Here is an 18520-nt window from a genome sequence, read left to right as displayed (position 1 = left end):
AGACGTTCAACCTCATCTGAAAACAATGATCAAAAGGAAACCCTTGAAATCGAGGCTGCAATTCCAGGTGCCTATTGCCCTAACCTCCGACTTACGTTGCTCTGTCGTAAAGTCCATAAAGCAATAGTACACCAAAGGCACCAATATCAGCCACATGAAACATCAGATCGAGCTCACAGGGAAATAAATGGTGATTAATTCACCAGCAGTTATTGTCGAGCGTTCCCTTTCCGATCCACCGGATCAACTTCTTCCAAATTACACCCATTTACAATGCAGAGCAGACATATTACTCCGCTACTGAAAGTAGTTTTATCTAATCGGGAATACATTTCTCATGGACGGTAACACGACCTTAAGACGGCTGGGGCTAGCATTTAACTTTAGAAATTTGTGTGACTGACTCTCCTTTTGACAATACAAGTCTGACAAGAGTTTCAATATCGAAGGAGGATGGTCATACTACGAACGGTTGAATTAAGACATGTCGCTCCTTGGCAGTCTGACATCATAAATGCCTAAGCAATAAATAAACTCAATTTTCAGTATTTTATGATTGGATACATGTTGCCAAAATGGCAGATATAGATATATATGTTGATCAAGTGGCCATGTGAACGTCACACTAGATTATGACACTGTGAAGGTGATAGGTTATATAATTTTGATTATGATTCATTGTACATACATATCCAGGTATATAGATGAACCTACATCACGTATCTACCATCAAAACTCATAAACAGTGTATCATCATCTGCTGTTTAAAACTATCCTGCATAACATGTAAGTAAGATCCAGACAATTTGGGTGGAAAAAAGTGCGTAATGTCGCTAATAACAGTTCAATATATTTGTACAATATTCTACATGTATGTTCAAAGTCCATACACATTTTCTTTACTTCTACAAAAAGTAAGATGTGGGATGCGTCTTGTTGGATTGGTCTTGCTTTTCCATGTATGTGGATATAGTAAAATGTTTATTAGTCAAATGAGAGAGGTAAACAGGCTTCCTAGTTGATCGTGCCATTTCGGGTTGTACTCGATCATTAGAAATACGATTCATTGCGGCAAGTATGACTAACGTGCTGTTCGGAGATTATTATTTGCTCAACCGTCTCTCCAACACAGGCAGGAGATGGGAATATCTTGCTAAGGTTTCTTTTGGCTACCATGGGAACAAGGTTGATTCAAGTCCAGGATTCATATTCTCTTCTCTGAAGTCGGATATTCCAATATCCGAATAATATTCTGTGTCTTATATTCCCATGTTCACCATCGATCAACTGAAAAATCACTATGTGAGATCCTTAGCTCATTGAATAATGAATTTTCCTCAATTCCTTAAGCTGGATTTCAGTTGTGACTGTTCGTTGAATTTCTTTTGTACTGATAAACTTGTGAACATAAAAAGTTAACATGCCAAGTTACTTTCTTAAAAGAAACTATAATGCTCATTTGTATGCGAGTTGTTCAACAAAAGAAAGAGATGAGCACTTGATGATTAGCTTTGACGAGTTGTTCTTATACATAGATGTTTGTAAAAGGATTTCATTACATCGTGTTAATCTCCGCGATGGGTTCCTGTTCAATGTTCCCTAAAAACCTAACCTCAGCTAAACATAATTTGGCCAAGCTATGTAACCCAAGTTATTCTTTCATTCAGAACGCAAAGTTGTAGTATGTGTCAACCCATAGGGGTTTGTATTGCTGAAAATAATACGTCCTGGGTCCAACAAGCGTACACTGCTATTTATAAAGACAACTTTAGTATTTGTGCGCCAAAATCCTGCCTACGACAATCATCGCTTCCCGGAGAAGAAATACAATGCATTTCACTTAAAACATCCGACCGGCGAAAAAAAGATAATCTTTCCGTAATCGCTAGATATTCCGCTTTCGTTCTACAACCTCTCAAATGAAATAGGTTATTCTTTCACCTGCAGTGCACGAAATTAGCGGTATCGAGTAATCGAGTCCACCATGTTTGTCCTTCACCCTCAATAGGCTTGCACCAACGAGCTGCTTTGATTGGTCAAAAATAAAACACCATTATTATTTTCTCTCTGATTGGTCAAAAATAAAACACCATTATTATTTTCATTTCTCGGCGTGATATATCGTGTGAATTAAAACTTGTGTGAGACGTTAAACTAGTAGCACTATTTGGACAAAACAAAATTAAATACGGGCTATAGATCACAACAACTGAAGGTAGATCACCATGCTTGGGACCACGGTGACTGACAGTAAAGTTGCTTCTTGCATGGACCCACCATCCCTTCAGCTGTTGGCAATTTAAGAAATCTATCCATGCATTAAAATGACACATATTCTACGATTAAAAAGCATGGCAAGTTTTAATTTACTTTGAATGTTTGTGGACATACGTACCCACTCAGGAACCACTGTCAAATAGAAACACATTTCAACCATTCATAATTGTTTGTATCAAAATGTGACAAATGATGTTTTAAAAATTGGACGGAAAAACACACGTAACAGAAATGAATGTTTCAGATACCCAAACCGGACACCTCTGCCACGGAGTGGTCATTGTCATCTATGAGGATTGCTTCTTTTAAAAACAGTAATATGCGAAGATTTCACAGGTGTAAACTTATCTGCATTGAGCAGAAATGTTTGTTCATGCTTTAGCAGACCACACAGCGCAGCATGAAAACCTTCCAGAGGTTTGCAATTGGGCTCTGGAGATGAATTTGCTTATTGAGTAAAAAAAACATGTTTTTTCATCATAGGTTACGACCGGTCATGGGTTGTCCAAATCCTTCTGTTGGACGTCCGTGATTAAATTTCCCTTTTTTCACATACATGATCCTTACGCCAGACGTGTTTGCTATGACACCCTAACTGGCTATTGGTTTGTGTGCACTTTAATCTTGTCATCATTCTATCATTATTTTCCATATACTCATTTATATTTTATACAACTAATTCGGAATATGGTCACGTTTATGTCATTTTAAACCAATCGCAATTAACATAACGTCACTTCATGAACTGAACTTCATGAACTGACGTCACTGAATGTTCCTGCAATAAAAACTGCTATCGTGTTAATGAAATTTGCTGAAAAAAAAGAACTCTTCGATGGGAATCGTTCTAACCTGTAAACATGAAAAAAGACGAAAGAATGTCGTTGGTATGCTTGTTTTTTTCAGAAACTTTAAAGTATTGCAATAACTTGAGATGGGACAGAACACTTCATCGTGCTATTTTCCTCAGTTTACCCCAAATCTATTGCTTTGCACGCTTCCTTCTCGCGCTTTCCTGGAACTTGAGAAAAAATACTATTGGATGGGATTTTTCCTTTTCAGTTTTCAGATAACAAATATACCAGTAGAGAGTGAGTGAGTTGATATTTAGCGTCACACTAGCAATGTTGCAGCCATATGGTGACGAGAACAATTTCATTTGTATCAGTATGAAATCAATAAAATGAGAACGTTAAACATGTCATCGAAGGACAGTAAAATGACCAGACTGTCACAGCTATACACATAAATCTAGCACATGAAAATAAAACAGTGTAATTAAGGAAGACAAACAGTATAAAACATGGGCTATAGATCACCAGGGACTTACAGTAGAAGCTTGGCTATCTGAATGGACTCTAGCCGGATGTACACCATCCCGTCAGCCACTGGTGATAGAAGACAAATCTAGCTAGAAATTAAAAGCACACACGATTAAACAAATGGTAAGTCTAAATTTACATTAAATGTGTTGGGACTTACGTACCTCAGTACAGAGAATAAAACGAGCACATTAAAACGCAATGCTTCGCAGATAACACAAGTATCGACGTTAACAAATGAATAGCCCTGTCTTCCAACATGCATTTTGTAACATTCTACCTTGATCCTATATGTATTGTTTACTCTGTAATATATTACCCAACTTTGCTAGCTCGCATGATTCGTATATTTCCCTGAATCTAAAGTATAATCTCATACAAATATCTGTTTCCCCATGTATCAATACTTCCTGACAATCTTTGATCCCAGAGTATGATGTAACCCATACCATCTTTAATCCTAGCGAATAATACATTCTGTGACAGCCTACATTCCTGAAAATAGTATCTTCTGCAAGAGTTGCCATTTCCGAGTAGAATATATTCCCCAGTATGTTCTACCTTCGACTATCATTTATTTCTACGGTGGCTTTATCATATGGTTACAGAGTCACAAACCTTACTGGTCACTTTGACCGCCCTGCAAAGGAATGTCCACAAACGTTAACCTGTTTCAGCTTTACCAGTGGTTGATCACAGCCAAAATCATGACAGTCTGTAATGGCTGTCTGCTCACCGTTTTGTAATTACATCATGATTTACGTTGTTTTGGCAAAGTAAAACAACGTACCAGGGTTATTGAAATCAGATGGGCCTGAATATGTGTATTTCAAATACATAGGCTAATTTTGGAAACTCTTGACCATTTCACGCATATACATCTCAGTAGTAAATGATTTACTAGTAAATGATATACCTTGAACACATTCTTTAAAAAAGCTACAGACGATATCTATGGACTGGTAGATAACATTCCATCAACCCCAACAAGGGGATCAAAGAATCTTAATAATTAGGTGATTCATACCACATTTTACAGACCAGAAAATGCTGCTGGTGTGCCTATACTTGTCAGTGGTTTAGATGGACCTCCATTAGAAGATAGACGCAGTTTACTGAAATGCATTATGCCTGTATGAGGTATAAAACGCCATGCAGCACATTAACACCCTTTCCTCTGATATTTCATAGATTTTCGCTAAAATCACCCACGTGATAAGATAAGAGAAAAATCAAAGGTCCGTGTGCAGCATGTGTAATAATGGACATTGCAGATGTCTAGACGGACGCACAGTGAGTGTAATTCCCACAACACTGAAATATAGACATTGCGTGACATTTTCACAGATTTGTTTATAATTCATCCAGGTCATTATTTATATCACGTCTCGCCATAAAGATGGAGTATAGACTGTAATATACATACACAGTGCTGTGACTGTAACGGTTCCATGGTCCCTAGTGTGGAGATCCACCTTCAGTTATTGGTGATCTATAGGTCGTATTTTATATTGTTGTGTCCGAATAGTGTTCCTAGTTTTAACTTTCCACACTAGTTACAATTGTAACTGTGATATTCTAGTGGTTTTACTGTCCTTTGAGGAGAGGTTTTCTGTAATATAAACATATTTCATATCAGTATCAAACATGTTCTCGTCACGGTATGACTGAAATAATGGCGATGTGACGTTAAATATTAACTGACCGACTGACTCACTCACTCTATCTAACGGTTCAGTAAGTCAACATCAGGGCCTAGCAAGATTATGACACCAAGGTCTCAGTGAAGCATTGTGCGAAGTTTGTGACGAACTCAACGTGTGAGACAGGCTATGTTCACATTGACACTGATATCATCACTGAATCGTAAACACACGTTCATGACCAAGTCGAAATTAAACATTAGGTTCTGATTTTGGTAATGCTATCAACACGTCACAATTTAATTCTGGACTCACAAAAGTCCAGAAACTCTCAGCACTGTGGCCACTCTCTCACAAGGGATTTCGCAAAATTAAACAGGCAGCTGTTATGTATGTGTGCTAAGGATGAAAAAATGAAAAAATTTTTTTTCGAAAACTCAAAATTTAAACTCGCTCGCCCATGGGCACGCCCAGAATTAAAAGCAGCCGAAAAGTTGTTCGTCGGCCATTCAGACATTCAGTCAGTATTTCAAGGCTTCATGGCGTATCTTACAGCTAGGAGATACCATAGTATATACTTCAAGATTTTTTTAGGCGTTTACAAGTTAGTAACCTTTGATTTGACAAGCTCTTGGACAACATGCAGATGATGTAAAGTATACACACACATAAACACACACAAACGCTGTCACACACACTCCCCCCTCCCCCCGCTCTCTCTCGCTCTAAATCATAGAGAAGATTTAAGGTCATGCAGATATCATGTACAAAACATACCAAGCATTTACAATCGTACAGATACCTCAGCTACATCAGTCATTGTAAGTTAGAATAACACATTTACACTGAACATTGGACTGGAGCTAAGTGTTCGAAATAAAAGCATAGTTGACATAGTAAGCTCGTGTTCATTGATGAGCGATGAAATGCAGAACATTGAAAAATGTGAAAATTACCAATGTAATTTCAAAACTGCTTCACAATGTATCACCCCATCTGATCCGTTGAGTACTCTTACAATAAAGTGGTTTAGTCGCTATCACCATTTACATATTGTTCTTTTCCTAACAGTACCCGATAATACGAAAAACACACGATGGCGAATATACGTACATCTACAAAACTATTTTTGTGCAATAAAGTATAAAAATGGACTAATTATAGCCAGCAACGGAAGGTAGATCACCATGCTAGAGTACATGGGCACTCACATGACTGTCGCTACCTTCATGATCCCTAGTTATGCTCTTCAAAAAAGTAAGGGAAGCTGAGCTTTGAAGTGAGTGAATTAATATTTAACGTCACATCGGCAATGTTTCATCCATATCGTGAGGAGAACATGTTTAATACTGAAATGAAATATGTATACATTATAAAAACCTGTCGTCAAAGGACAGTAAAACAACTATAATATCACAGTTACAAGTAAAACTAGTGTTTTTATAGTTAAAACTAATTTCACTATTTGGACAATGCAATATAAAATACGGGCTGTAGATCGCCAACAACTGAAGGTGGATCACCATACTAGGGACCATGGAACTCTGAAGTCTGGTAGAAAGGAAGCCATTGAGGAACGTTACAATGACATTCGTCTTGTGTATGCAGCATCATTTCATGTTATCACCGCACGCAAAGACCATGCATAGGAAGCACTTACCACTTGCCTTTTACATGTGCATGAGGTGTCATTATGAATCTTGACCTTTTTCTGGCAGGTCGATAAATCACTATATACCATTTTTTCCGATACTTTTCCTGCAACTGTGCATGGTCAGGGTTTTCAGGGTCAAGTCACACACTACTGACTAAAAATTGTAAACCTGAAATTTTCATGTCATACTTTCATGTCACCTTACAAGAAGAGTATACATTTACACCATCCCATTAGCTTTTATGCTGAGATTTAGCCATTCATTCATTCAAATTACAAATATATTACGATTAAAATCCTGGTAAACTTAAATTTACATTAAATGTTTTTTCACTTACGTACACTCTCAAGAAAACAATAATTTTACGAAAGTTTAGGGTACAGCCATCAACAATCTCAGTCACTAATTTAAAATTCCAATCATGAATTATTTATCTATTTACCAATCAGTTAAAAATCTATTTCTTAAAAAACGCAATAACCAATATAGAATTGATATTATTAAAAACGTATCTGTCATAGATTTGAAATAGTTATTGCTTGTTATGGGATAGTCAACACAGTCACATGCTTGACCATGATTCTCTCATCAAAGCCTTTCAGTAGGTATTTGTGTGGCCAATACATCGTCGCATGCTGACCTCTTCAAATCTGGACTGACAACCCAAGTAGGTATAACCAATATAACAGTTTTATTTCAGATAATTTATTGATACCTACCTGGGTGTCCCACTTCTGCATCAGATCACGGATGTACGATCTAATCAGAGCAATTCAGTCACTGTATTCCCAGAAATGCCAACGTGGCTAGGTAACCAACAAAAGACGATGTCGTATCGGAAGCACAAAGATCAGTATATGAAAGAGAACGTTCAGCAGAATGGTTTTAATCGCCTGGAGGTGAGAGAGAGAGAGAGAGAGAGAGAGAGAGACAGTGAGAGAGAGAGACAAGATTATATAATGATTACATATATGGTGTTTGACATGTGCATAGATACGTTACAAAAAGATCATTGTATAGCCTGCTTCAATATGATGGACACAAAGAATGATACACTACTTGGTGTAAAATTATTATAATAGGATAATTATATAGCGCACATATCCATGCGACTAGTGCTTGCTCAAGGCGCAGGTATTTATTCTCTTGATCATTGGATATCAATCCCAACGTCGTCACATCGTATGATCAATCTCAACTACCTGGGGATACAACACTTGGTGTTGTGGCTCTCTCATCCTGATGAGATACCCAATTTGCAGCTGGGTGGATCGGGACTCATAGTCACAGTACTTTGTCCAGCATGTTGCTGTACCCGCAACAACTTGCGTGTTGGCGGTTTGGTGTTCACATCGTTAAAGGACATGATACCGTTAAACAAGACAGAATTCCTATAAAGGAGAAGATGTCTGATTTGAATCTTAAACGCAGTTGCTTTAGAGTAGAAATTACTGACAGGTCTCTCATACTGATAGCTATAAGACGATCAACGATAACTATTTTGAGGGTGCTCAGCAATTATAATTCAAGTATTTTGTCCACACTACAGGCATACACTAATCCATTGGATCAATTGGTTGAAGGAGACCTTGTTTCTTTACAAGGTTCCAGATGAGATTTATTTAACATGAGATTGGAAGTGCATTCATTTGTAAATGTATGTTTTATGGATTTGGGCTCTCAAAGGCAACACCACAGTTACCAATAGGTCGTCTTTACAACGAGGCTCTCGTCACACACCTGTCTGTGAAATTTTATTCTCTCCGTTTTATACAGATGTGCTGATGTGTATGTTTTAGAAATGTGGACTGGGATTTCAGTAATATGTGAATTGGAGAGCGGTTCTGGGAACTGGATGACAAATGTCTGGAACAGTTCTTGTGAGACCAGGTAGTGGATTTTCACTCATTCCTTAGACGTTATCTGTGACAGTGCTTGAACAGAATATAATCATAAAATTAATAGCATCATAAAAAAGGCACAAGATGGTGACTAGACATTATCATTAATTTTTCTTAAGCGTGTCCTAGTGTTATAGTGTTATGTATATGGATGGTAATTTTGCAATGATGCAATCGTGACTGAAACAAACGTTGAAAAGAGTAAATGCCATCTGAACGACATGCTAATATATGGTTGACAATCAATACAGAAACATTAGAATAAGTAAGGTAGATCGATTACCATTTCGTTTTGAGTCATGTCTACGTTCATGTAATGGCACTTGATACGAATGTTGATATTTCTCAGAAGAAACGTTTCACTCCCAACTCAACGAAATAGTCTTTAGGTTTCTTGAAACACCCTGGAAACGTCAAATGTAATCGGTTTACACTGGGAATGGAAATATGGACACTAGATCCAGCAGCAATCGATATCAAAGACTGAACATGTGATTCTATCTTTACATGCTCTTTAATCTTAACACAGTCATGTCTCTATTATGACAGGATTTATATTGCAAGTGCATTTGGCATCATCTGTAAGTCGTTCTTATGTTGACCTGTTAGAACAATGTGCATCAACTCTAATACTTCGATCGAGTTTTGCAGTGACACTGTAGTTTGATGGTGAATGAATATTACTTTCCCTAACAGAACACGAAACGAAATATTTCAATTGTTTGTTACATCAAAGACATCGAATCTTACACATTTTTCCTTGTACATCACCATGACAATAGAAAATATGCTCATCAAACCATCCCAGGTGGTGTTCACTGATTCCATTATTTGAAAGAAATAATGTGACGTATCTGTGACAGCATGCTCTTGTACACTGTGGATAGATAACTGCTCACCAGTGATGACAAGATCAATTTCCGCTTCATGTTTGAATGGGATTATGTCCTGTAAGAAAAAAGACAGAATTGGAGACGAGAGGTACGATCGATAGGTCCGGTATTGGAACGAACCTTGAAGTGACGCTATGTCAGCCAAACCGAAATACAGCTTTCAGGGTAAATCAATATAACTGCACGGCAGAAGGAACAAAATTGAATTGGTGATATTACATTTACTCTAATTAAAAAGCAGATACACTGGCAATATTTGAGATAAGAAATAACCGTTTGTCATGTCAGTTGTACTTCTACTGAAGCTAAGTAGTCTCATTTAATTACCACAAATAATGGCAGTTCCTAAGTGATAATACTATTACGCAGATACTTTCCGGAAAAATAACAACCGAAAAGCCAGGGAGTAGTATGTTGTCTCCTGTTTTCTCCCCATGTTTGTGTCAGGAGACGCTTATCAATTTGGAGAGTGTTCACTCTTTCGAAAAACAGACTCCACTGTCGATATTCTGATAAATTAAACGCTCTACGTTTGACAACAATGCTTATCAAGTCAAGGTGGACATTTACATACATTGACCCAGACGTATTAAGTACTTATAGACGCGGGGACATTTAGTGGATGATTTATGGGAAAACGTACCAGTGTTAAGGGGGCAGTGATGTTCCTTCTGTGAAACACAGGACAGTGGTATATATTGATTTCATTTTTCGAACGGCACTCTCTAGCACACAGATATTGTTAACCCAGACACACTGTTACTAGGAGTATGATGTTATGGGGTTAAAGAGGCGTGCATTAAAGGACATAAAATGACATACGCGTTTGGGAATGGATTATAGAGGAAACGTGTGTCTGGCAGTAATGACGTTGAGCAGAATTTACACAACAATATTATGGTGTATACACACCACATACCCTATTACCCACAGCCCTAATCTGTTAAACACAAAATCGATAAGTTACATTTCATGTCGTGAATGAGATAGTGATTTCGGTTGTACGCCTCTTTGAACATCATTTCAGTTATATCACAGCGTGGAGCTGTACACGGTATCAGGTCTGCAGTAACGCAGATCTTTAGACGCTGAGCGTTTGAACTTGAAGAGAACGAGCATGGTGTTGAGTTGACACATTTAGAAGCAAAAATGGGTGTAGTCTTGGGTTCGAACCCATAGGGTTCCCTGTATAGACTATTGCAACGCCTCAGACAACAATCACCTTTCAGGGCAGCTGTGATAACCTGTGTTAATGTCACGCAAAAGGTGTAAAGATTCATCTTAAAGGTACAATTAAATGTAAATTAAACTGTAGCAACGAGATTTTGTCTCTTCGTGACTGGACGAGTATGTGAGGTTACAAACGAAACGGTTCTCGTGTTTATGTAATTCCATCAAATGGTCAGTTGAGAATTTTATCTATAGGACAGTCAGACTCGATTATTTAAAGACCACCGTCATACAGCTGTAATATTGTTACACGAGGCGTAAACTACACTCACTCACTATAGCCATTTGAAACAATTAAACCACATTATTTATTTGTAAGCAGCATATGGGGCACTTGTTGCACAAATCTGGCAATTATCTAAATGCCGTCCAAAGTCTGTTGTGACTTGTCCAGCATAACAACAGAAATCCCATGAACCTCTAACCTCGTCGAAAGACACGGACAATGCTTCATCAGCAGACAAGTAACCTGTTCCTCATGAAACGCATATATCCATGAAATGTGATTTATATAAAGACTTATGTATCTTTTCTGTGTCCTTGATAAATACACACGACTCGGGTTTAGTAGTAATAATAGCTCACAGTGTTGACTAAAGGGTGCTGCCTTTGGGTTACAAACGGTTCGCCAAACAAAAGCCTGTCTCTAACTTCGTGTTCCTGAATTTGAAACGTGAGAACGAGGCAACTGATGATTTTTACTGAGGCAGTTTTCGCTAAATGTTTTCCTAAATGTTTCGTAACATTTAAAATTTCGGGAAGAACAAGCCATTTCATTTTCCTGTCAGAATACTATTTCAGTTGAACCAGTTTTAGGAATGTGTTGCAGAACGTGGATTTCGCAGCCGATAATAATGTTACAGTTACCACGCTCGTCATTAATGTAAATCTGGCCTCATGTCTGTGCTGAATGGCGCTGTTGTCAGCACCCTTCATCATGTAGTAGGGAATGGCGACGATGAGATGTGGTTGGACCTGTGTATCTGATGATATATGTGCTTGTCTGAACACACGTAGTGTGTATTCAATTACAGTCCACATGAATCCTTTACATTGCACTCATCGTCATCGTTTCCTTCTGTGGTAAACAGTAAGTGTTGTCATGAATGGGCAACGTAGACACTACATGCACTTTACTGTACTGAACATAACAACATGTCCGTCTTCGATAGTTTTACACAACCAGATATCGCAAAGAGGGAAATACCAACATAGCAAAGATCATTTATCTGAAAGGACACACGTAGTAACGATTAAGTGAAATGTTACAAAATACTTACAAATGTGAATGAAATTGATTTTTGTAATATAAATACACAATGGCGATCTGATTTATTATATTTTCAAAGATATTAGATAAAATTTATGAGCCTTATTATTTGTTATAATAACCTCTTAAAATCACATAAAAAGAAAGTTCTTTCACTAATATTGTATAACGCCGTTCATCACGTCACATTTCAGAATGATCTGTGCGTACAACACCAGCGAATAATTCATCTCGAATATCTGGTGAAACAGATTCCATTGACTGTAATTACAAAATAACCGTGAGAAGTGATTAATGACAACGTTTCAGTGTAAGTTGTTGTAACTTCATCACCGGGTATAATTCAGCAGATCCTGACGCTACCATCGGACCATAAGTGCGTGCAGAATGTATACTGCCTAAATGAACAACATGTAACAGGTGTTCGTTTGACAGTATTACAACAGAATAGCGCCATATATTCTCAAAATGGAACATATTCAAATCTGTCTCCAACCCCCTACTCTGTCTCTCTATCTGTGTGTCTCTCTCCCTAGTCCTTCTCTCTCTCTCTCTCTCTCCCTTTTTGAGAAATTGGCCCCCTGTGATACGCAAGGGTTTAGTGTTTAGACACTGCTTGAATTCATTGCCGTGAAGGTATCCATATTTAGTTGTCACAGAGGCAAAGACACGCGGGTAAGATTCAGCAAAGGCTAAGAGGTATCAAAGACAGAAGAGACCAGACTCGAGTTATCGTGGGATTGTGAGATCCATGGTGGTTGTCTGACGACAAGCTTGAGATATTTCATGTGGATAGCTACGGTTTTCATTGGAATCTTTACTTCGTGTGGCAGTCGAGTTAGGCTTTACACAGGATCAGCAAGAACTTTCAAGACACACAGTCAGAGCCACGTAATCCTGATTCCTTTAAGGGATAAGTTCTTTCCCACAGAATGCACTGGAGTGGTTGATACACTCTGAATGAGTAATCACTATCTAAGGTTCTCCAAAAGACAGTTGAAGTGATATATCAGCTGTTTTACCGAGGCGTTTACAAGAGACCCACCACACAATGCCCCTGATTTGGTCAATATGTATGGCATACTGAAATATCACAACGGCCATTCGAGATCTTTGGTTCCCGTAGTTCACGAATTTGACAGTGGTAGTAACTTTCTTACCCCGTGTTCTGCATATTTCTGGCATCAATGACAATTGCATCCCCAGGACCAATCCCCACACGACAGAACATTGAATGTTTTTACTTGTACCTATTCTGTTGGTCAAAACGTGAACCGTTTGGTCGCAGGTATGTGTAGTCTATAAGCATACCACATCACTGGCATTATTATCAACATAATCAATGGCTAAAAGACATGCCGATGTTACGCTAAACATATAATGTGGAAGTTATTGTGAAACTGAACTGAACTTATAAAGACACAGACAATTTAAATGGACAAGTACATGATGAGTTATTGGTCGAAATTGGATCGTCTGGACATTATCTTCTTCATATTGACCATTGCATGAAACATAAAGGCCATGTATCTGTACAAGTAAGTTCGTTCCGTCTTCATTCTGAATGTGAAGAAATGACCAACATGATTTGGAGTATGTGTTCAAATGGAATCTTGATGCGCCAAATATACATGTGTCTGATTTTCAAGAATGATTGAGCTACAGGCAGTTAACGTAAGTGTTTCAGACCACTCTTCCACTACAAGCTACGAAATATATACTCTTAAAAAAACCCCGCAAAACCAGAATTTATGGTACATTTCAAATTAATGTAAAGCATATAGTAGGTTGTTTTGGGAAAAAAAATTGCATAGAAGAAAAAAGGGATGAATGTTTATGTCAAGGTCACAAAAATATCCATAGGTCACGTTTGACGTTAAATACAGTTAATAGCTTGTATGCCCCTCTTGGGCGTCAATCACAGCTTGACATCTTCTGCCCATGGATGCAATCAGATTACGAATGATATCCCGAGGAATTGTAGCCCACTCATCAGTCATCGCGGCAGCCAGCCGTTGAAGTGTTTGAGGTCGTGCATGACGTCGTCGCACACGTCTATCCAATTCATCCCAAAGATGTTCTATGGGGTTTAAATCCGGGGCAGAACATTAACATTATTGTTTGCAAGGTAAGCCATGGTGATGCGTGCCGTATGTGGACGGGCATTGTCTTGTTGAAAAACAGCGTTGGCGTTGGCCATGATAGGGATGACGTGGGGACGCAAGATCTCGTCGACGTAACGTCTTGCTGTCAAGTTGCCCCTATCTTGCACTAAAGGTGTCCTGACGTTGTGAGGAATGGCTGCCCACACCATCACACTTTCTCCACCAAATCGGTTCACTTCCTGTACGCTGAGCAAAGCGTTCACATCTTCGACGGTACACACGGACCCTACCATCCTGTCTTCGAAGCATGAATCGTGATTCATCACTAAACCAAACAGTTCACCATCGCATCTGAGGCCATACTCTGTGAGCCTGACACCATTGGAGTCGTAGCTGACGATGATTTCGTGTCAAAATGGACCTCTAACTGGACATATTGGTCGCAATCCTGCTTCTCGGGCACGGTTGCCCACGGTCTGGTCTGAGATTCTGCGGTGTCCTGGTGTGGTGTGGTATTTACATTTAGATTGCAACCTTTTTTTCAAGAAACTTAATAACGGATAGAATATATATTTTTTCACAGCGCACGGAATTCCAGGAAACATTATTTTAACTATTTATACAAAAATGTTATAGATAATTACATGTTAAATTTGTCTACACTCAAGTATAGTGATTAAGTTTAGATACTGAAACCAGTTGTTTACCCCAGTCTAATCTGTCAAATTCGTATTCACTACTTGAAGCCAAGTTGTTTTTTTTCCCGATAAGAGTGTTTTCCATCTTGTTCTTTTCTGCAATCAAATTGGTTTTGTGAAAAACGAATTACTGTAGTTGTGTCTTGAGTCTGTACTTGAAATGTTAAATGTGAAAACGACACTTGGACCAAACTCAGTATGGTAGTTGACTGTTAGGATTTACCCACTAGAAAAGTGGTATTGTTACGGTTCAGAATTTGCCGTGACAAAAGATGTAAGAAATCCCCTGCGAACCAGCAAAACAGAACAAAGGCAAGTCTAAAACATTCAAATACACGTTTATGAGGATGACTTCCGATTGCGCGACTGAAGTTTTCAGTTGCAACAACCAGTTTTGACAGTGACAAAAGGGTAAATTTGTACTTGTTAGAGCCTTTGGGGGCCCTAAAATGAGTTCGACACAACCGGGAATTCGACACATCTAGTTCGACACATCAGGGTAAAAATAATGATACATATAAGGAAATCGGCAGGGACCGAGATGTCAGTTCGACACATCCGAGAATTCGTCTCAACAGAGTTCGAGACAATGGGGTTCGACTGTATTGTATTATTAACTCATTAAGCCCGAGAACAAGTCGGACAAAGTCACAAGTCAATTTCAACATACTGATTTCAAATACAATACAAATGAGACAAAATCTAAAGCAATGGGTCACTAAATATATAATAAAATAACCAAAGTCATGCCGGTCTGACGGCGGCTAGGAAGATCAAGCGTTGGCAGTGATTGATGATGATGTATACTCCAGCAATGTGTGTGCGTGTCCCAAAACGGCAACTAGACTTTATATATATATTCAGTCATTACCTGACAGTTCGAGCACAAACGACCACCGCCACTAAAGTAGAAAGCTCCCGAACTCGTGTTTAGATGTTTTTTCAAAGGGAGGTAACTCTGACCTACTGACTTAGAGGAGTGTCGCTTAATTAATTCTCTGTAGGAAATGTGACCCATATTAACTAACACTAAAACCTTTGTTAAATATTGTGACCCAATTACAACTACTGCAGTAATAATAAATAACAACCCAAATCCTGTGAAATACACTCTCGTAACACTCTCCCCTTGCGGAAAAGAAAGTTTCGTAGAAACGTTCTGTTACAATCATATCAATAATAACATTATAACATGACATGTAATAATATGAGTAACATGAGAAACGTCATGCTGAATTACTATGACAAAATGCAGATACATACATACAGCATCATCAAGTCTTGTTCTTGTTCTCCATTTTATGAGTGAGTGAGTGAGTTAATATTTAACGTCGCATCGGCAATACTGCAGCCATATCGTGACGAGAACGGTTAATTGTAAAAATACATATTAATTAATAGCACATACAGTTTAAAAACCTGTCAACGAACGACAGTAAAAATAACTAGAATATAACAGAGTAAAGCGTAAAACCAGTGATTGGACCTAACACAATGTATCTATAGAGGACAGTACAATATAAAACTGAGCTATAGGCTGCCAACAACTGAAGGTGGATCACCATACTAACGATCATGAGGACTTACAGTACATTTGCTTTCTGCATGGACCCTAGCTGGATTTACATCATCCCTTTAGCTGTTAGCAATTGAGACAATTCTAGCCACACAATAAAAAAAACCACTCATTCTACGATTAAAAACCTGGAAAACTTAAATTTACTTCAAATGTTTTGGGACTTACGTACCCTCTCAGGAGGACAATTATTTTACAGTACTTCAACCCTCTTTGAGGGTACAGCCATTAACGATTTGAGTTACCAATTTAATCTTCCAATCATGAAATATTTATCTATTTACAATTCATTTAACAAATCTTATTCCTTTAAAAATGCAATAATTAAACGAGGACTAACAATGCTAAAAAGATCCTCCATAGTTAGTGAATTAAAATACTGATCCCTTGTGATGGAATACTCAACACAGTCAAGCAGGATATGCTTGACTGTGATTCTTTCATCACAAGGGATGCAGAACGGAGGACCCTCACCTTTCAATAGGTATTCGTGAGTATATCTCGTATCGCCAATATGACATCGTCGCAAGATGACCTCCTCAAATCTGGACTGACAACCCAAGTGGGTATAACCAATAAAAGGTTTTATTAAATGTAATTTATTTACACCCTCTTGGGTGTCCCACTTCTTTTGCATCAGATCACGAATATACGATCCAATTGTAGCTTTATAATCAGAGTATGGAATAAGAAGTGGAGTCACAGATTTGTTGAGTGTTGCCTTGGCATCAAGATCAGCCATTGTGTTGCCTGCCATATTTCCCTGCTCAATGATGGTAGCAGATAAAGGTGGTTTAATTCTTATACCAAGAGGCGGAACAAGAGAAGATTTCTTACTGTATAAATCCTCATATAGACAGTTATATGCAGGATTAGATTTGTTAGAGTGTGGTTTTGTAATGTATTGTAAAGATAATTGAATACGGCGTTGTGTAAGAGATGGTTAATCTGCCTCGACACAAAGACTGTCAGCAGGAGAAGTTCTAAATGATCCAAGACAAAGTCTTAGACCTTGGTGGTGTAACGAATCTAATAGTTTGAGGTTGCTTTTGCATTCTCCACCATATACAATGGAGCCGTAATCAAGTTTTGATCGGATCAAGTTTTGATGCTGTTTACTCAATATGGAATTTTTCATAAAAGATTCTAAACGTACCAAATGATCGATGGTACTTCGGTTTTTGCGAAAACCACACTGATGTTAGTGATGAGGTTGTTGGTTTCCAGGTACCAAACTAAACGATTATTAATCATGCGTTCCAGTCTTGCAAACACAGCTAGTAGGTGATATAGGTCGGTAGTTAGAAGGATCAGTATGATCCCGGCCAGGTTTAGGGATAGGAATGACAATAGGTTTGAATTGGATCGGTAACACAAAGAAATAAACTAGGTTGCAATCTTTGAGTGCATAATACATGAAATAAAGACCAATCGGCTTTTGTAAAGTTCCATCTTGAGGAAGGTGGAGCATCACTTGGATGTACAGTTGATAGAACAGTGGGAAAATGATCACTTCCACAGAGGTCATCATGAACCGACCATTCAAATTCATTTAATAAGTTTGAGTCTGTAAGCGAAAGGTCTGTTGAAGAATAACTTCCAGTTCCAGGATGGAAGTAAGTAGGAGAATTATCATTGAATATACGTAAATCATTATTCCAGATGAAATCCTCAAGGACTTTTCCTTTTGTGTCTATAACTGTACCACCCCAAATTGGATTGTGGCCGTTCAAGTCACCGGTGATAACACAAGGTTTAGGGAGTTGATCATATAACTCTTGAAGATCTGATTGCTGAACACAGGATGAGGGTGGAGTGTAAAGAGAACTTAAAGTGAAGACAACATGCAAAGTCAGCCTAACACCAACGGCTTGAAGGAGGGTATTAAGTGGGACGGAGTATGGATTAAACCCTGCCGTACAATAATTGAAGATCCTCCAGTAGCCTTAC

The sequence above is a fragment of the Haliotis asinina genome, chromosome 5, assembly GCF_037392515.1.
Source record: "Haliotis asinina isolate JCU_RB_2024 chromosome 5, JCU_Hal_asi_v2, whole genome shotgun sequence".
Classification (NCBI taxonomy): domain Eukaryota; kingdom Metazoa; phylum Mollusca; class Gastropoda; order Lepetellida; family Haliotidae; genus Haliotis; species Haliotis asinina.
Note: the sequence above shows the minus strand (reverse complement) of the source record.